This window comes from Triturus cristatus, chromosome 1_2 (genome assembly GCF_964204655.1).
Source record: "Triturus cristatus chromosome 1_2, aTriCri1.1, whole genome shotgun sequence".
Lineage (NCBI taxonomy): Eukaryota > Metazoa > Chordata > Amphibia > Caudata > Salamandridae > Triturus > Triturus cristatus.
Genome location: NC_140580.1, coordinates 1163566777 through 1163587479, shown reverse-complemented (window position 1 = coordinate 1163587479; position 20703 = coordinate 1163566777).

Genomic DNA, 20703 nt, shown 5'->3' with positions numbered 1-20703 from the left:
GCTGCTTACAGGCTGCGGTTGTAGATTACCCCAGTGAATGAGCTGCTTACAGGCTCTAGTTGTAGAGCACCCCATTGCATGAGCTGCTTACAGGCTGTGCTTGTAGATCACCCCAACGCATGAGCTGCTTACAGGCTCCAGTTGCAGATTATCACAGTTTATGAGCTGCTCTTACAGGCTCTGGTTGAAGGTCACCTCCAGTGCATGAGCTGCTTACAGGATCTGGTTGTAGATCACCCCAGTGCAGGAGCTGAATACAGGCTCTGGTTGAAGGTCACCTCCAGTGCATGAGCTGCTTACAGGCTCTGGTTGTAGTTCACCCCAGTGCAGGAGCTGATTAAAGGCTCTGGTTGTAGTTCACCCCAGTGCATGAGCTGGTTACAGGTTCGGAGTGTAGTGGATGTGCTGTTCACTGACTGCAGCTGTAGTCTACAGTTTCAGTGCTGGAGGTGCTTATGGACAGTACTGAATCCTTATCAAATAAATAAATTAAATTCAGTGTGTGCTGGGGCCCAGCGCTCTGCTTAGGAGCTCAGTGCTGCTGAATGACCATATTACTGAATGCTAGTACTGCCTAGTCTTGACTCCACCTCAGGGCTTTTTCTTCCACAATCCTCCGTTTCCTGTCTCTTTATCTAACTCTTGCATTTTCTTTTTCGGTCCTGCTTTCTCTCTTTGTCAGTTTTGTTCATATTCCTGAATCCTCCCTTTTCTGCCTTCCTCTGTCTTGCTCTTGGACAAAGTCTGATGATGAAAAAAAACGTCCTCGTCCCCAAGGAGTGCCGGAGTCCACCACCAGCAGCAACGGGCCCAAAACAGGTTCTGGTCAGAGGAGGCAGTGGAAGGCGCCACTCCAGGGATTGGATTTCTTATAGACTGCATCCCCAATCCATGGATTGTTCACAAGCAGCAGCTGCATGCCACGGCTCCTGTGCATGGAGTGCTTGCAGGCTGCAGCTGCATGCCACGGCTCCTGTGCATGGAGTGCTTGCAGGCTGCACCTGCCTGCCACGGCTCCTAAGCATGGAGTGCTTGCAGGCTGCACCTGCCTGCCACGGCTCCTGTGCATGGAGTGCTTGCAGGCTGCAGCAGCATGCCATGCTCCTGCGCATTGACTGCTCGCAGCTGCAGGTGCATGCCATGGCTCTTGTGCATGGAGTGCTCGCAGGCTGCAGCTGCATGCCATGGCTCGTGTGCATGGAGTGCGTGCAGGCTGCAGCAGCATGCCATGCTCCTGCGCATGGACTGCTTGCAGCTGCAGGTGCATGCCATGGCTCTTGTGCATGGAGTGCTCGCAGGCTGCAGCTGCATGCCATGACTCATGTGCCTGGAGTGCGTGCAGGCTGCAGCAGCATGCCACGGCTCCTGTGCATGGAGTGCTTGCAGGCTGCACCTGCCTGCCACGGCTCCTGTGCATGGAGTGCTCACAGGCTGCAGCTTCATGCCATGGATCCTGTGCATGGAGTGCTTGCAGGCTGCAGCTGCATGCCACGGCTCCTGTGCACGGAGTGCCTGCAGGCTGCACCTGCTTGCCACAGCTCCTGTGCATGGAGTGCTCACAGGCTGCAGCTGCATGCCACGGCTCCTTTGCATGGAGTGCCTGCAGGCTGCATCTGCCTGCCACGGCACGTGTGCATGAAGTGCTCGCAGGCTGCAGCTGCATCCCACGGCTCTTGTGCATGGAGTGCTTAGAGGCTGCACCTGCCTGCCATGGCTCCTGTGCATGGAGTGCGTGCCGGCTGCAGCTGCATGCCACAGCTCCTGTGCATGGAGTGCTTGCAGGATGCACCTGCCTGCCACGGCTCCTGTGCATGGACTGTTCACAGGCTGCAGCTGCAAGCCACGGCTCCTGTGCATGGAGTGCCCAGGCTGCAGCTGCATGCCACGGCTCCTGTGCATGGAGTGCTTGCAGACTGTATCTGCCTGCCACGGCGTGTGTGCATGAAGTGCTCGCAGGCTGCAGCTGCAAGCCACAGTTCTTGTGCATGGAGTGCTTACAGGCTGCACCTGCCTGCCATGGCTCCTGTGCATGGAGTGCGCAGGCTGCAGCTGCATGCCAAGGCTCTTGTGCATGGAGTGCTTACAAGCTGCAGCTGCATGCCATGGCTCTTGTGCATGGAGTGCTCGCAGGCTGTAGCTGCATGCCATGGCTCCTGTGCATGGAATGCTCGCAGGCTGCAGCTTCATGCCATGGCTCCTGTGTATGGAGTGCTTGCAGGTTGCAGCTGCCATGGCTCCTGTGCATGCAGTGCATGCAGCCTACAGCTTCATGCCATGCTCCTGTGCATGCAGTGCTCACAGGCTGCAGATGCATGCCATGCTCCTGTGCATGGAGTGCATGCAGGCTGCAGCTGCATGCCACGTCTCCTGTGCATGGAGTCCATGAAGGCTGCAGCTGCATGCCAGGGCTCCTGTGCATGGAATGCTGGCAGGCTGCAGCTTCATGCCATGTGTGAGAAGTTGGCCTAATACATGCTGTCCACTAATTATAGTGGGCACCTTGTATCAGTCCAAACAACGCCTTATGGTGAATAGGTCAAAGACAACCTTTATTGAAAGCTATCCTAGTGGAAGCTATGGAGAGCAGCCTTCAGGCTAAGTCTTGAAGGAATGTAAAGCAGTTTGTTTTACCAGTCTATAATCTCTTGAATGACCAAATGAAAGGACAACCACACCAGGTATATATTCAAAATATATGTATTTAAGATAAAACACACCCCTCTAGTCTCTTTATGAGACTGGAGTTTGATGTACTTAATTTACATGTTAGCAATCAACAGTAATAGCTCAAATACACGTTTCGGCCCTAGGGGCGTACCAAACCATATACCAATAAAGTAGTATAAGAACCACGACTGAACTAGACACAAGGCCTAGAGCCTGTAGAATCACTGGGACCCCAAGGAACCACCCAACGTAGTGACATAGGGGACCCACGGGGGCCGTGTGCAGTGTGTAAACACAACCACGGGTTCCCGTTAACTTCTATGGGCAATGTCGCGGTTGGAAAATTAAAGATTAGGGACACTTAGAATCGAGTAAGGACCAAACCCTTTTGGACTTAGGACGTTCTAGGGCTAGCACCCACGGGAGCACAGGAGTACTTGTCTTACCTCACCCAGGGAAGCCGGGTGCATAGGTGTCTTTTGGTGTCGGGTCGCGTCGTCGATTTCAATGGAAGCTGACGAAGAAGGGCTGCTGCCGTGAAGAGAAGTGTCCGAAGAGATCCAAGCCTGGATCTAGGATGGAAGGAACCTGAAAGCAGAGGGGACAGAGTCTGGGTCACTTGCCAGTGACCGAGGGCAGGATGGACCAATGCCCACAGATGTCGGGTGCTTCAGGTGAGTTGACGGGTGTCTTGACTCTTCAGCCACGAGGTCCAGGAGGTGCCGATGACAACCAGGAGCTGGATTCGAGCTGCCCACAAAGTCTGTTGAGTGCTGCAGTGTTGGTGACCAGATTGGACCCAACAAGTCTTGGCAACTGCAAGTTACTGGAAATCAGAGAAAGGACTGCGGTGCAGACCAGCAAGGTCTGAGGGACTCACCCAGCAAGGGTAAGTTGGGGCACGTCTGGAGCAACCAGGAAAGTCCACTTAGAAGAGGAGTTGCCTTTGTGGGGACCTACTAGCCAATGGGCTAGCGATCGCGAATGAGCCTCAAGCGGTTGCATTTGAAACTGGCCCACGGGTCACTCGTGGAGTGGAGGCCAGCAATCTTCGGTGCAGGAGGTGCTCAAGGCTGGGGCTACTCGGAGCCCAAAGCACAACTTCGAGGAGGACCAGGAAGATAGTGCTGCTGCAAAAGATCACGGTGTCCAGGGGTCACGGTTCCATGTCACCCACGATAGGCACGGACCTCAGCTTTGCTGTGCACTCAGGGTAGCCTCGGGGAAGTCTGGAAATCCACCTCTGGTGATGCAAAGACTTCGGCGATTGTCGGAAGCTTCAGCGATGTTGCTTCTTTGGTGCCTGCCAAGCAGGGGAGTCACTCCTTGACCCCAAGGGAGATTTCTTCAGTCTTCTAGTCAAAGTAGAATGTTGAAGGTCCAGGATATATGTTGCAGAGTTTCATCCAGGGTAATCTAAAGTCGCAAGGACTGGGTTCCCACACTTATACTAAGTTTGGGGGTTGGAGATACTCTAGGGACCCACCTATGGGAGGGTTTGGAAAGAGGGGTGGTTACACCCATTTCCTTTGTCCAGTTTCGCACCAGAGCAGGGGCAGGTAGCCCCTGCAACCGGTTTGAACTGGACTATGCACAGGGACACCAAGTGTGCCCCCAGTGCAGGACTTCAAAGCACCAGAGAGTGCTCCCGCCCAGCCCCAATACACATCTGCCTGTCTGGGGAGGTGGTTATACCTCCCTGGGACAGAAAACCTATTGTCCAGGCCTCCCCTGCCGGAGTTTCGGTCAGCAGCAGCAGGCCAGACCCGTGTCTGTGGCATAGGCATCCATTTTGTGATGCCAGGGCTGTAGAAAGTCCTACCGGGTAAGACCAGTGTGAACATGTCTCTCCCTCTAGAAAGGTGGAATGCTACCCCCGCCGCCAGAACTGGCAGGGGGGGGGTAGTATTCCAAAGCGTTTGACATCAAACACAACATTTTTCAGTGCAGCCATCCCAAAGTTAGCATTTACCACGAGGTTATAATGCACTTAAGAGTATATGGTCAGGCTGCACCACAAACAGCATCAGAGTAGATACTCCGAACGCTGCAGAGGGGCTCTGCTCATGCAGGGGCACTCTCTCACATAAAAACCAAGCACTCTACCTTCAGGATTGTTAAGGCCTGCCATTGGAGTGACTTGTGGGTTTTATAAGTGTGTGGTATGATAGTGATATAGGTAGCCTATACCACTGTAAGGGGTGCAAGCACACCCTTACCCAGGCTGCAGTAGCAGACCTGTGGTGCCATTTCGGAGTGCTTCCCAGGGGTGGCATAATACATGCTTCAGCCCCTGGTAGGCCTCTGAGGTACCTATGCCCTAGGTACATAGTACACCATAAACTAGGGGCTTATAAGGCACTCCAGAATTCAATTAGATATGTACCTAATGTACATGGAAACCTTTTTAGAGAGGAAGCAGCTCGGCTGGGGTCCTCCTGATTAGCAGGGCCATAGCCAGACTAAGGTTGAAAAACAGTGAAACACCAGAAAAAAGTGGGGGTACTCATGTGAAGCAGATCCTACTCTCCTACACAACCCCACCCCCCCCCCACCCCGGATGCAGGGACATTAAACTAACCTTGACCAAGCTGAGTCTTCACGTTCTAAGTGGAAATACCTAGAGTCCATCTGCATTGGCATGGTTACTCCCAGGTCTATGTTCCACGGTAAAGTCCATCCCCTGTAGGGACATGGACCACCTAAGCAGTTTGGGGTTTTCACCGTTCATTTGTTTTAGTCATAAGAGGGGCTTATGGTCTGTCTGAACAAGGAAGTGAGTACCAAACAAGCATGGCCTCAACTTCTTCAGAGCCCAAACCACAGCAAAGGCCTCCCTCTCAATGGCTGACCAACGTTTCTCTCTAGGGGTCAGCCTTCTGCTTATGAAAGCTACTGGCTGATCCTGGCCTTCATCATTCACTTGTGACAGTACAGCCCCTACCCCCAATTCAGATGCATCTGTTTGGACAATGAACTTCTTGGAGTAGTCAGGACCCTGCAGAATCGGAGCAGTGCACATGGCCTGCTTCAGGTCATCAAATGGCTTTTGACAGCTAGCTGTCCACTGAACCTTTTTGGGCATTTTTAGAAGTTAAGTCATTCAGGGGTGTCACTATTGATACATACCCCTTGACAAATCTCCTATATTACCCAGTCAGGCCTAAGAAGGGTCTCACCTGAGTCTGGGTAGTTGGAGCAACCCGTTCCTTATAGTCTGGATTTTGCTCTGTAATGGTTGAACCTGGCCACCACCTACAAGGTGGCCCAGGTACAGAACCTGACTCTGCCCTATCTGGCACTTAGTAGCCTTGATAGTTAGGCCTGCTTTTTGCAGCGCCTCCAAAACATTCCTCAGGTGGACCAGGTGAACCTCCCAGGTGGAGCTAAAGACAGCAATATGATCTAGATATGCTGCACTAAAGTCTTCCAGGCCTGTAAGGACTTGATTCACCAACCTTTGGAAAGTGGCAGGTGCATTCTTCAAACCAAAGGGCATTACCACAAACTGATAGTGCCCACTAGGGGTAGAAAATGCTGTCTTTGGCTTTGCATCATCAGCTAGTCTGATATGCCAGTAGCCAGCTGTCAGGTCAAATGTGCTTAGAAACTTGACTGAGGCCAAAGTATCTATTAGCTCATCTGCCCTGGGGATGGGATGGGCATCAGTCCTAGTGACTGCATAGAGACCCCTGTAGTCTACACAAAACCTCATTTCTCTCTTGCCATCTGTGGTGTGAGGTTTAGGTACCAGGACTACTGGACTAGCCCAATGGCTAACTGAGGGTTCAATCACACCCAAATCCAACATCGTTTGGACTTCTGTCCTTATACAGTCCCTGACATGGTCAGGTTGCCTATAAATCTTATTTTTAATAGGCAGACTGTCCCCAGTGTCCACTGCATGAGTGCACCAGGTGGTCTGACTTGGAGTCAGAGAAAACATATGTCTAAACTGGCTGAAAAGGTTTGTGCAGTCAGTTTGCTGCTGGGCAGTGAGGCTGCCTGCCAAGGCTACACCATCAACTGACCCATCATCAGGGTCCTGAGAAAGCAGGTCAGGGAGTGGGTCACTCTGTTCCTCCTGTCCCTCATCAGTAGCCATGAGCAAGCCCATCTCTGCCCTGTCAACATATGGTTTAAGTCTGTTGACATGAAGTACCCTGTGGGGACTCCTAGGAGTTCCAAGGTCTACCAAGTAGGTAACCTCCCTTTTCTGTTCAACTATTGTATGGGGGCCACTCCATTTGTCCTGGAGGGCTGCTGGGGCCACAGGCTCCAACACCCACACCATCTGTCCTGGCTGGTAAACAATCAGTACAGCCTTTTGGTCATGCCAGGCTTTTTGCAGTTCCTGGCTTGCCTCAAGGTTTTTGTTTGCCTTTTTCCTGTACTCAGCCATCCTGGAGCAGAGACCAAGTACATAGTCCACTATGTCCTGTTTGGGGGGCTTGAGAGGTAACTCCCATCCTTCCTTAACCAAACACAATGGACCCCTGACAGGGTGACCAAACAAAAGTTCAAAAGGGCTGTAGCAAACCCCCTTTTGAGGCACCTCCCTGTATGCAAATAAAAGGCAGGGCAAGAGTAGGTCCCATTTTCGCCTAAGCTTCTCTGGGAGTCCTTTAATCATGCCCTTTAAGGTTTTGTTGAACCTTTTAACTAAACCATTGTATTGTGGGTGATAGGGTGTGGTGAACTTGTAGTTCACTCCACACTCCTTCCACATAGCAGTTAAGTGACTAGAAATGAAGTTTGCACCCCTGTCAGATACAACCTCCTTAGGAAAGTCTACTCTTGAGAACACACTCAAGAGAGCTCTTGCCACCAGAGGTGCTGTAGTGGTCCTTAGGGGAATTGCTTCTGGGTACCTGGTGGCATGATCCACCACCACCAGTATAAATCTGTGCCCAGATGCTGTTTGGGGATCCATGGGACCAACAATGTAAATCCCTACCCTTTCAAAGTGTACCCCCAGCACAGGTAGTGGTATCAGGGGGGCCTTTGTAGTGCCACCTGCCTTGCCACTGGCTTGGCAGGACACACAGGAGCGACAAAACTCCTTAGTGTCTCCAGACATGTGGGGCCAGTGAAAGTGAGGGACAATTCTGTCCCAAGTCTTGTTCTGGCCCAGGTGTCCTGCTAGGGGAATATCATGGGCTAGTGTCAATAGGAAGCCCCTAAACGTCAGATGTATAACCAACCTCCTGGATGCACCAGGCTTGGGGTCTTTACTCTCTGAGTAAAGGAGTCCATCATCCCAATAAACATTATGGGTGCCACTAGCATTCCCAGGAGCCTCATCAGCAGCTTGCTTTCTGAGGGGTTTGAGAGAGGGACAGGTTTTCTGCTCCTGGCTCAGATCAGACCTGGAAGGGCCCCCTCTCCCCAAGAACTCAACCTGGCCAGGTTGAAGCTCCTCTGGGACAGTTCCTTCTTCAGGCTCAAGAACATCTCCCTGAGGAGACTGATCAGCATTTTGAGTCAGGTGGGAAGGCTCTGCCTTAACCCCACTGCTCCTCCTGTTGTGAGGCACCTGGTCCATTATTCCAGAATCCAGGGCCTGTCCAGCTTTAGACATTTTGGCCTGTGGCCTAGTCACAGCAAAGACATGAGCAGGGATCCCTAACATTTCTGCATGTGTCCTGAGCTCCACTTCAGCCCAAGCTGAAGTCTCTAGATCATTGACAAGCAAGCACTGTACTGGTAGGTCTGCACTTACCACAACCTTCTTAAGGCCAGTTACCCCTCCCCAGGAGAAGTTAACAACTGCCAGAGAATGGTCTTTTCTGACATTGCTAGCATCGGTCAATTGGTACATTTCACCAAGTACAATCTGCCCAGGATCCACAAGAGCTTTTGTCACCATTGTGACACTTGCTCCGGTGTCCCTGAATGCCCAAGCCTTTACTCCATTTATTAAAGACTGTTGTCTGTATTTGCCAAGGTTACTGCAACTCACACAGGGGGACATATTCATGCCCCCATCACAGACAAGCACTGCCTGAGTTGGAACTCTGACTAGGCCAGAGTCCATCTCAGAACCCAGGGTCAACTCTACTACACCCTTATTCTGAACATTGCCACCACCTATTGTAGCTGTACTAGGGGAAACAGTTGCCTTAGGGGCAATGGTGGCTGGAGTAGTTTCTTTGGACTTGGTGCAGTCACTGGTCCAGTTAGTTTTCTGTTTACAGATTTTGCACCAAGGTTTCTTTTGGCCTTTTCCCTTGTTTGACTGTGACTCCCCATTAGAAAAAGATTTTTGGGGCCATTGAGAAGACTTCTGGTCTTTACCCTTGTCCCCACCCTTGTCAGAGTTCTTAGAATCCTGCTTCTTTGGGTCACCACCTTGGTTCTGTACCTTCTACCTCACCCTGGTTCTGACCCATTTGTCTGCCTTCTTTTCCAATTCTTGGGGAGATGACAGATCTGAGTCTACCAGGTACTGGTGCAACAGCTGATTTTGACAGTTATTAAGAATCTGCTCCCTCATTATCAGATTGTACAATCCTATGAAATCACACACTTTACTGCCCAATAACCAACCTTCCAGAGCCTTAGCAGCACAGTCAGCAAAGTCAACCCAGTCTTGATTTTGTGCTTTTTGGGTGTCTCTGAACTTTAACCTGTATTATTCAGTTGTTAGGCCAAACCCATCTATCAGTGCACTTTTCAAAACCTGGTAATCACCAGCATCCTCTTCTCTTACATTGAGGAGCTTATCTCTACCTTTGTCTGCAAAGGAGAGCCATTAGATTGCTGCCCACTGACCTTGAGGGACCTTCTGTACTTTACAGGCCCTCTCCAAGGCAGTTATCCATTTGTGAATGTCATCCCCACTCTGGTAGTGAGGGACAATCTTACTTAGGTTTCTATGGTCATAAGACCTCTCCCTAGCTCTAGGGAAATTGCTGCTACCAAGGGACTCTAGTCCCTCCTTTTCACTAGCTCTGTAGAGCTCTAGGGCTTCCATATCTAGGGCCATCTGCTGCTTTCTGAGGTTGAACTTGTCTTGCTCATACTTCAGCAGTCTCTCTCTCCTCTCCTGGGAGGTTTCCCTCCCTCTGTGAGAGAGACAGAGGTCCCTATAGAGGAGTTACACTGGACAGATCCCCTTGATAGAGATCTATCCCTTCTAGACCTACTTTCAACTCTTCCTGGAGGAACAAAGGAGGGAGCATTGTTGTCATTCTCCTCATCCTCATCCAGGGGAGCTGGGTTCACCAGATCCTGATCATTGTCATCAGTCTGGTCAGCATTAGAGGTAGGGTCAGGGGAGTTTCCACCCCTAGGCCCACCCTCAGCTGCTGGCCCACCCACTCTGCCTACCCCACCAGAACCACTAGGTCCTCGGGAGATCATCCAGCTTGAGTATCTTTATGAGATGCTGGGTGGTTGGGCTTTTGCCTGTCTTCAGCTTCCTAATGGAACATAGGACCCAAAGCTATGCAAAGGAGAGATCCTCATATCTATAGGGGAGAAGCTCACTGGCTTCTGGCAAGGACCCACTGGTTCCTGGCTGATTAGACATTACTAATAGGGTGTGGTGTATTGCACTACCTACACTAGTGTGGCCTACTAAACTCTCTTGAGTTGTAGAAAGGGTGTGCTATCCCTTAACACACAACTCTAAGTTCAGTAGAACTTACTGTATACCAAACTTGATATTATATGTACCTAAGGTACCTTTAGTGGTTTTCAGTTGATCAATTCAATTGAGGTTATCTGGTAAAACAATAGCAAGCTGGAATCCCACACGCTGCACACCAATGTGAGAAGTTGGCCTGATATATGTTGTCCACTAATTATAGTGGGCACCTCGTATCAGTCCAAACAACCCCTTATGGTGAATAGGTTAAAGACAACCTTTATTGAAATCTATCCTAGTGGTAGCTATGGAGAGCAGCCTTCAGGCTGTCTTGAAGGAATGTAAAGCAGCTTGTTTTACCAGTCTATAATCTCTTGAGTGACCAAATGAAAGGACAACCACACCAGGTATATATTCAAAATATATGTATTTAAGATAATTTACAAGTTATCAATCAACAGTAATAGCACAAATACACGTTTGGGCCCTAGGGGCGTACCAAACCATATAACAATAAAGTGGTATAAGAACCACGACTGAACTAGACACAAGGCCTAGAGCCTGTAGAATCGCTGGGACCCCAAGGAACCACCCAAGGTAGTGACACAGGGGACCCACGGGGGCCAAACCCTTTTGGACTTAGGACGTTCTAGGGCTAGCACCCACGGGAGCACCGGAGTACTTGTGTTACCTCACCCAGGGAAGGCGGGTGCATAGGTGTCTTTTGGTGTTGGGTCGCGTCGTCGATTTCAATGGAAGCTGGCGAAGAAGGGCTGCTGCCATGAAGAGGAGAAGTGTCCAAAGAGATCCAAGCCTGGATCGAGGATGCAAGGAACCTGAAAGCAGAGGGGACAGAGTCTGGGTCACTTGCCAGTGACCGAGGGCAGGATGGACCCATGCCCACAGATGTCGGGTGCTTCAGGTGAGTTAACGGGTGTTTTGACTCTTCAGCCACGAGGTCCAAGAGGCGCCGATGACAACCAGGAGCTGGATTCGAGCTGTCCCACAAAGTCTATCGAGTGCTGCAGTGTCGGCGACCAGATTGGACCCAACAAACCTTGGCAACGGCAAGTTACTGGAAATCAGAGAAAGCACTGCGGTGGAGACCAGCAAGGTCTGAGGGACTCACCCAGTGAGGGTAAGTTGAGGCACATCTGGAGCAACCAGGAAAGCCCACTTAAAAGAGGAGTTGCCTTTGTGGGGATTTACTAGCCAACGGGCTAGCGATCGCGAAGGAGCCTCAAGAAGTCGCACTTGAAACTGGCCCACGGGTCACTCGTGGAGTGGAGGCCAGCAATCTTCGGTGCAGGAGGTGCTCAAGGCTGGAGATACTTGGAGCCCAAAGCACAACTTCGAGGAGGACCAGGAATATAGTGTTGCTGCAAAAGTTCATGGTGTCTAGGGGTCATGGTTCCACGTCACCCACGATAGCCACGGACCTCAGCTTTGCTGTGGACTCAGGGTAGCCTTGGGGAAGTCTGGAAATCCACCTCTGGTGATGCAAAGACTTTGGCGTCCGGCGGGAGCTTCAGTGATGCAGACCGGTCAGTTGCTTCTTTGGTGCCTGCCAAGCAAGGGCGTCACTCCTTGACCCCAAGGGAGATTTCTTCAGTCTGCTAGTCAAAGTAGAACGTCGAAGGTCCAGGATATATCTTGCAGAGTTACGTCCAGGGTAATCTAAAGTCGCAAAGACTGCGTTCCCATACTTATACTAAGTTTGGGGGTTGGAAATACTCTAGGGACCCACCTATGGGAGGGTTTGGAAAGAGGGATGGTTACACCCATTTCCTTTGTCCAGTTTCACACCAGAGCAGGGACAGGTAGCCCCTGCAACCGGTTTGAACTGGACTATGCACAGGGACACCAAGTGTGCCCCCAGTGCAGGACTTCAAAGCACCAGTACACATCTGCCTGTCTGGGGAGGTGGTTACGCCTCCCTGGGACAGGAAACCTATTGTCCAGGCCTCCCCTGCTGGAGTTTCGGTCAGCAGCAGGAGGCCAGACCCGTGTCTGTGGCAGAGGCATCCATTTTGTGATGCCAGGGCTGTAGAAAGTCTACCGGGTTAGACAAGTGTGAACATGTCTCTCCCTCTAGAAGGGTGGAATGCTACCCCCACTGCCAGAATTGGCGGGGGGATAGTATTCCAAAGCGTTTTTCCGTGCAGCCATCCCAAAGTTAGCATTTACTGTGAGGTTATAATGCACATAAGAGTATATGGTCAGGCTGCACCACAAACAGCATTCGAGGAGATACTTCGCACACTGCAGACGGGCTCTGCTCATGCAGGGGCACCCTCTCACATAAAAACCAAGCACTCTGCCTTCAGGATTGTTAAGGCCTGCCATAGGAGTGACATAGGTTTTATAGGTGTTTGAAATGATAGTGATATAGGTAGCCTATACCACTGTAAGGGGTGCAAGCACACCCTTACCCAGGCTGCAGTAGCAGATATGTGGTGCCATTTTGGAGTGCTTCCCAGGGCTGGTATAATACATGCTTCAGCCGCTGGTAGGCCTCTGAGGTACCTATGCCCTAGGTACATAGTATACCATATACTAGGGGCTTATAAGGCACTCCAGAATCCAATTAGATATGTACCTAATGTACATGGAAACCATTTTAGAGAGGAAGCAGCTTGGCTGGGGTCCTGATTAGCAGGGCCACAGCCAGACTAAGGTCGAAAAACAGTGAAACACCAGCAAAAAGTGGGGGTATCCATGTGAAGCAGATCCTACTCTCCTACGCCATGGCTCCTGTGCATGGAGTGCCCTCAGGCTGTAGCTTCATGCCACGGCTCCTAAGCAAGGAGTGCTCACAGGCTGCAGCTTCATGCCATGGCTCCTGTGCATGGAGTACTCGCAGGCTGTAGCTGCAAGCCATGGCTCCTGTACATGGAATGCTTGCAGGCTGCAACTTCATGCCATGGCTTCTGTGCATGGAGTGATCGCCTGCAGCTGCATGCCACGGGTTCTGTGCATAGACTACTTACAGGCTGCAGCTGCATGCCACGGCTCCTGTGCATGTAGTGATCAGACGCTTCAGCTGCATGCTATGGCTCCTGTGCATGGAATGCTTGCAGGCTGCAGCTTCATGCCATGGCTCCTGTGTATGGAGTGCTCACATGCTGCAGCTGTATGCCATGGGCTCTGTGCATAGACTACTTACAGGCTGCAGCTGCATGCCATGGCTTCTGTTCATGGAGTGCTCACAGACTGCAGCTTCATGCCATGGCTCCAATGCATGGAGTGCTCGCAGGCTGCAGCTGCATGCCATGGCTCCTGTGCATGGAGTGCTTACAGGCTGCCAATGCATGTCATGGCTCCTATGCATGGAGTGCTCGCAGGCTGCAGCTGCATGCCGCAGCTCCTGGGCATCACCTGCTATAGACTGCAGTTGCAAGCCATGGCTCCTGTGCATGGAGTGCTTGCAGGCTGCAGCTTCATGCCATGACTCCTGTGCATGGAGTGCTTGCAGGCTGCAGCTTCATGCCATGGCTGCTATGCATGGAGCGCTCGAAGGCTGCAGCTGCATGCCACAGGTTCTGTGCGTGGAATGCTTGCAGGCTGCACATGCATGCCATGGCCCCTGTGCATGGAGTGCTCACCGACTGCAGCTGCATGCCACGGCTCCGGTGCATCGCCTGTTACAGACTACAGCTACATGGCATGGCTCACGTGCATGGAGTACTGGCAGGCTGCAGCTTCATACCATGACTCCTGTGCAAAGAGTGCACACAGTCTGCAGCTGCATGCCATGACTCCTGTGCATGGAGTGCTTGCAGGCTGCAGCTTCATGCCATGGCTCCTATACATTGAGTGCTTGCAGGGCACAGCTACATGCCATGGGTTCTGTGCATGAACTGCACATAGTCTGCAGCTACATGCCATGCCTCCTGTGCATGGAGTGCTTGCAGGCTGCATCTGCATGCCCGACTCATGTGTGTAACTTGCTTACAGGGTGCAGCTGCAGAGTGCAGCCCCAGTCCATGAAATACTCACAGGCTGCAACTGCATGTCACAGCTCGTTTGTGTGAACTGATTACAGACTGCAGCTGCATAGTGCACCACCAGTCCAAGAACTGCTTAGAGGCTGCAGCTCCATGCCTCGACTCCTGTGCAAGGACTGCTTACAGGCTGAATCTGCATGTCATGGCTCCTGTGTTTGAAATGATTGCATACTTCAGCTGCATGCATAGCTCATGAGTGTGGACTGCTTAAAGGCTGCAGCTCGTGTGTATTGACTGCTTCCAGACTGCTGAGTGCAGCTTTTGTGCATGGACTGCTTGAAGGTTGCAGCTGCAGCCCCAGTTCATAAACTGCTTACAGGCTGTAGCTGCAGAGTGGAGCTCTTGTACATGGACTGCTTTCAGGTTGCAGCTGCAGTTCATGGACTGGTTAAGGCTTTACCTGCAGATTGCAGCCCAATCGAAGAACTGTGCACAGACTGCAGCTGCATGCCATGGCTTCTGTGCGTGGCCTGTTACAGACTGCAGTTGCATAACATGGCTCCTGTGCATGGAGTGCTCGCAGGCTGCAGCTGCATGCAACGGCTCCTGTGCATGAAGTACCTGCAGGCTGGAGCTGCATGCCACTGCTCCTGTGGGTAATTTGCTTACAGGGTGCAGTTGCATGCCACTGCTCCTGTGCGTAATTTGCTTAGAGTGCACCTGCCAGTCCAAGAACTGCTTACAGGCTGCAGCTCAATGCCACAACTCCTGTGCAAGGACTGCTTACAGACTGCAGCTGCGCAGTGCAGCTCCTGTACATAGACTGCTTACAGGCTGCAGCTGCATGCCATGGCTCCTGTGTGTGAACTGCTTACAGGCTGGAGCTGCATGCCACTGCTCCTGTACGTAACTTGCTTACAGGGTGCAGTTGCATGCCACTGCTCCTGTGCGTAATTTGCTTACAGGATGCAGCTGCAGAGTGCAGCCCCAGTCAATGAAATACTCACAGGCTGCAGCTGCATGTCACAGCTCTTGTGTGTGAACTGACTACAGACTGCATCTGTAGAGTACACCCCCAGTCCAAGAGCTACTTACAGGATGAAGCTGCATGCCATGGCTCCTGTGCATAGACTGCTTACAGACTGCAGAGTGCAGTCTCAGTCCAAAACCTAATCACAGGCCTCAGCTGCATGTCACAGCTCCTGTGAGTGAACTGCTTACAGGCTGAAGCTGCATGTCATAGCTCCTCTGCGTGAACTGTTTACAGGCTGCAGCTGCATGCCTCGGCTCCTGTGCATGGACTGCTCACAGGCTGCAGCGGCAGGTCCTAGCTCCAGTGCATGAGCTACTCGTTATATTATCTTAGAGGCATTGAGATAGCACATTGTCATCCATTAGAATGGCCTTGCAGCACTAAAAAGTCAGTAACCTATTACCGACTATTACCGAGGGCAGTGCGATTGCTTTAAGATAAAGCAACTTATCTGCATGTAACTCGGCGGATGGTCGTAAAGCGGGTAGAGAATGTTTTTAAAAGAAAAGCACGGTGTTTATTATTGGCGCCAGGCTTAAGTCTGGAAAATGGGGCGTGTTGGTAAGTGGGAGGGTTGCAACGGTGGCGAATAAAACATAGCAAAAGCACGTGGTAGGGTGGGTTTAGTAAGTGGGAGGGTTGTAATAGCTGCAAATAAAACAAGCATTGGCTGCGCGGCCGGTTCTTTGAATTAATTATCAGAGAACGAATGATTGCAGAGGTGAATCTATTCTCTCATTAGGGATATGTATGTAGAATACAGACGGAACAATGTATGACCTACAGTACAGCGACCAGAGACATGTCAAAGAAGGAGTCCGAGAAGGACCAGCAAGTCAACAAAAGAAATGTAGCCGTGTTAAGAAAAGCTGTCTGCATGGTTGGAACTTTAGGGCCCTTGAAAGGTGTGGGTGAAACAGAGACGTCGGTCAGGTGTGAAAGTAGAAACAAGACGGCAAAAGTGAAAGCAGGGGTGCACGTGCGATGGCAAACACGCGAGTGGTGCGCGCGCAGCAGCGGAAAAAGGGAAAGCTCCAGATGGCGCCTCGGGTGCTGAAAGCTGCCAGCTGCGCGCGTGCAGGCTCGCGTGAACGGAAGCGCTAGGCCATGTGGCAGCACTTTTAAAAGCCCTAACTAAATGTCTCGCAGAGCACAGCACGCGCTAGCTCAGGCGAGACCTAAAAACAGACCTGCTTTATTTAAAAAGCAGTCCCAGACATGGTGGTCTGCTGACCCCAGCAGGCCACCATCCCTTTGATTACAGGCCATTCCCAATTGGTCGCAAATTGCGACCTTCTTCATGAATAGGATTAGGCAAGTCAGTTGTGACTCCAATGGGAATCACTAAATGTGTCTGAGATACATTAGCACATCGCATTTTGTGACTTCCTAATTGCGAGTCACAATTAGGAATGGCAAAATGTTTCAGTCATACATGTGATTCTTAGTCGCTGCATCTCAGTCGAGGTCCAATGCTGGCCCAAACCCGTAGAATAACCTCTGATGTGTAATGTCAGGGGGCACCAGGAGAGCTGCATGATGTCAGGGGGTGCCGAGAGAGCTACCTGACATCAATGGCGCTGAGAGAGCTGCATGACATCTGGGGCGTCAGGAGAGCCGCATGACGTCATGGGCACCAGGAGAGCTGCATGATATCAGGGGTGTGAGAAGTTGGCCTGATATATGCTGTCCACTAGTTGTAGTGGGCACCCTGTATCTGTCCAAACAACCCCTTATGGTGATAGGTTAAAGACAACCTTTATTGAGAGCTATCCTAGTGGTAGCTATGGAGTGCAGCCTTCAGGCTAAGTCTTGAAGGAATGTAAAGCAGCTGGTTTTACCAGTCTATAATCTCTTGAATGACCAAATGAAAGGACAACCACACCAGGTATATATTCAAAATATATGTATTTAAGATAAAACACACCCCTCTAGTCTCTTTATGAGGCTGGAGTTCGAAGTACTTAAGTTACAAGTCAGTATTCAATAGTAAAAGCACAAATACACGATTGGGCCCTAAGGGCGTACCAAACCATACACCAATAAAGTGGTATAAGAACCACGACTGAACTAGACACAAGGCCTAGAACCTGTAGAAGTGCTTGGACCACAAGGAACCACCCATGGTAGTGACACAGGAGACCCACGGGGGACGTGTGCAGTGTGAGAACACGGCAGCGAATCGCCGTTAACTTCTATGGGGAAAGTCGCGGTTGGAAATTAAGAGTTTAAGGACACTTAGAGGACGACTACAAGCAAACCCTTTTGGACTTAGAGGTGTCTAGGGCCAACACCCACGGGAGCACCGGAGTACTCGAGTTACCTCACCCAGGGAAGCCGGGTGCATAGGTGTCAAATGCTGTCGGGTCGCGGCGTCGTTTTCATTGGAAGTTGGCAAAGAAGTGCTGCTGCCGTGAAGAGGAGAAGTGTCCGAAGAGATCCAAGCCTGGATCGAGGATGGAAGGAACCTGAACGCAGAGGGGACAGAGTCTGGGTCACTTACCAGTGACCAGGGGCACGATAGTCCAATGCCCACAGATGTCGGGTGCTTCAGGTGATTTGACGGGTGTCTTGACTCTTCAGCCACGAGGTCGACGACAACAACCAGGAGCTGGATTCGAGCTGTCTCATGAAGTCTGTCAAGTGCTGCGGTGTCAGCGATCAGGATGGACCCAACAAGCCTTGGCAATGGCAAGTCACGTGGAAATAGAAGAAGGGCGTCGATTCAGACCATCAAGGTCTGGGGGACTCACCCAGCAAGGGTAATTCAGGGCACATCTGGAGCAACCAGGAAAGTACAAGCAGAAAAGGAGTTGCCTTTGTGGGGACCCACTAGCCAACAGGCTAGCGATCGCAAAGGAGCCTCGAGCGGAGGCACTTGAAACTGGCCTACGGGTCACTCGTGGAGTGGAGGCCATAGATCTTTGGTGCAGGAGGTTCTCAAGGCTGGGGCTACTCGGATGCCAAAGCAGAGCTTCGAGGAAGACCAGGAAGATGATGGATTAGCAAAAGATCACGGTGTTCAGGGGTCACGGTTCCACGTCACCCACGATAGCCATGGGCCTCAGCTTTGCTGTGGACTCAGGGTAGCCTTGGGAAAGTTTGAAAATCCACCTCTGGTGATGCAAAGACTTCGGCGTCCAGCGGGAGCTTCAGAGTTGCAGACCGGACAGTTGCTTCTTTGGTGCCTGCCAAGCAGGGGAGTCACTCCTTGACCCCAAGGGAGATTTCTTCAGTCTTCTAGTGGAATTAGAAAGTTGAAGGTCCAGGATATATGTTGCAGAGTTTCGTTCAGGGTAATCTAAAGTCTCAAGGACGGGGTTCCTATACTTATACTAAGATAGGGGATTGGATATACTCTGGGGACCCACCTATGGGAGGGTTTGGAAAGAGGGTTGGTTACACCCATTTCCTTTGTCCAGTTTTGCGCCAGAGCAGGAGCAGGTAGCCCCTGCAACCGGTTTGAACTGGACTATGCACAGGGACACCAAGTGTGCCCCCAGTGCAGGACTTCAAAGCACCAGAGAGTGCTCCCGCCCAGCCCCAATACACATCTGCCTGTCTGGGGAGGTGGTAACACCTCCCTGGGACAGAAAAACTATTGTCCAGGCCTCCCGTGCCGGAGTTTCGGTCAGCAGCAGGAGGTCAGACCCGTGTCTGTGGCAGTGGCATCCATTTTGTGATGCCAGGGCTTTAGAACGTCTTTACCGGGTAGACCAGTGTGAACATGTCTCTCCCTCTAGAAGCGTGGAATGCTACCCCCGCCGCCAGAACTGGCGGGGGGGGGGGTAGTATTCCAAAGTGTTTGACACCAAACGCGACATGTTTTCGTGCAGCCAGTTCAAAGTTAGCATTTACCGCGAGGTTATAATGCACTTAAGAGTATATGGTCAGGCTGCACCACAAATAGCATCAGAGGAGGTACTCCGAATGCTGCAGAGGGGCTCTGCTCATGCAGGGGCACCCTCTCACATAAAAACCAAGCACTCTGCCTTCAGGATTGTTAAGGCCTGCCATAGGAGTGACTTATAGGTTTTATATGTGTGTGCAATGGTAGTGGTATAAATAGCCTATACCACAGTAACGGGTGCATGCACCACCTTACCCAGGCTGCAGTAGCAGACCTGTGGTGTCATTTCGGAGTGCTTCCCAGGGGTGGCATAATACATGCTTCAGCCCCTGCAAGGCCTCTGAGGTACCTATGCCGTGGGTACATAGTATACCATATACTAGGGACTTATAAGGCACTCCAGAATCCAATTAGAGATGTACCTAATGTACATGGAAACCATTTTAGAGAGGAAGCAGCTAGGCTGGGGTCCTGATTAGCAGGGCCACAGCCAGACTAAGGTTGAAAAACAGTGAAACACCAGCAAAAAGTGGGGGTACCCATGTGAAGCAGATCCTACTCTCCTACAACCCCTCCCCCCCCCCCCCCCCAACGCAGGGACATCAAACTAACCTTGACCAGTTGAGTCTTCATGTTCTAAGTGGAAATACCTAGAGAGTCCATCTGCATTGGCATGGTTACTCCCAGGTCTATGTTCCACTGTAAAGTCTATCCCCTGTAGGGAAATGGACCACCTAAGCAGTTTGGGGTTTTCACCCTTCATTTGTTTTAGCCATAAGAGGGGCTTATGGTCTGTCTGAACAAGGAAGTGAGTACCAAACAAGTATGGCCTCAACTTCTTCAGAGCCCAAACCACAGCAAAGGCCTCTCTCTCAATGGCTGACCAACGTTTCTCTCTAGGGGTCAGCCTTCTGCTTATGAAAGCTACTGGCTGATCCTGACCTTCATCATTCAATTGTGACAGTACAGCCCCTACCCCCAATTCAGATGCATCTGTTTGGACAATGAACTTCTTGGAGTAATCAGAACTCTGTAGAATTGGAGCAGTGCACATGGCCTGCTTCAGGTCATCAAATGCCTTTTGACAGCTAGCTGTTCACTGAACCTTTTTGGGCATTTTCTTAGAGGTTAAGTCATTCAGGGGTGTCACTACTGATCCATACCCCTGGACAAATATCCTATAGTACCCAGTCAAGCCTAAGAAGGCTTTCACCTGAGTCTGGATAGTTGGAGCAACCCAGTCCATGATGGTCTGGATTTTGCTCTGCAGTGGTTGAACCTGGCCTCCACCTACAAGGTGGCCCAGGTACACAACCTGACTCTGCCCTATCTGGCACTTGGTGGCCTTGATAGTGAGGCCTGCCTTTTGCAGGGCCTCCAAAACATTCCTTAGGTGGACCAGGTGGAGCTAAAGACAGCAATATCATCTAGATAAGCTGCACTGTAGGCTTCCAGACCTGTGAGAACTGTATTCACCAACCTTTGGAAAGTGGCAGGTGCATTCTTCAAACCAAAGGGCATCACCACTAATTGGTAGTGCCCACTTGGGGTCAAAAATGCTGTTTTTGGCTTTGCATCATCAGCTAGTCTGATCTGCCAGTAGCCAACTGTCAAG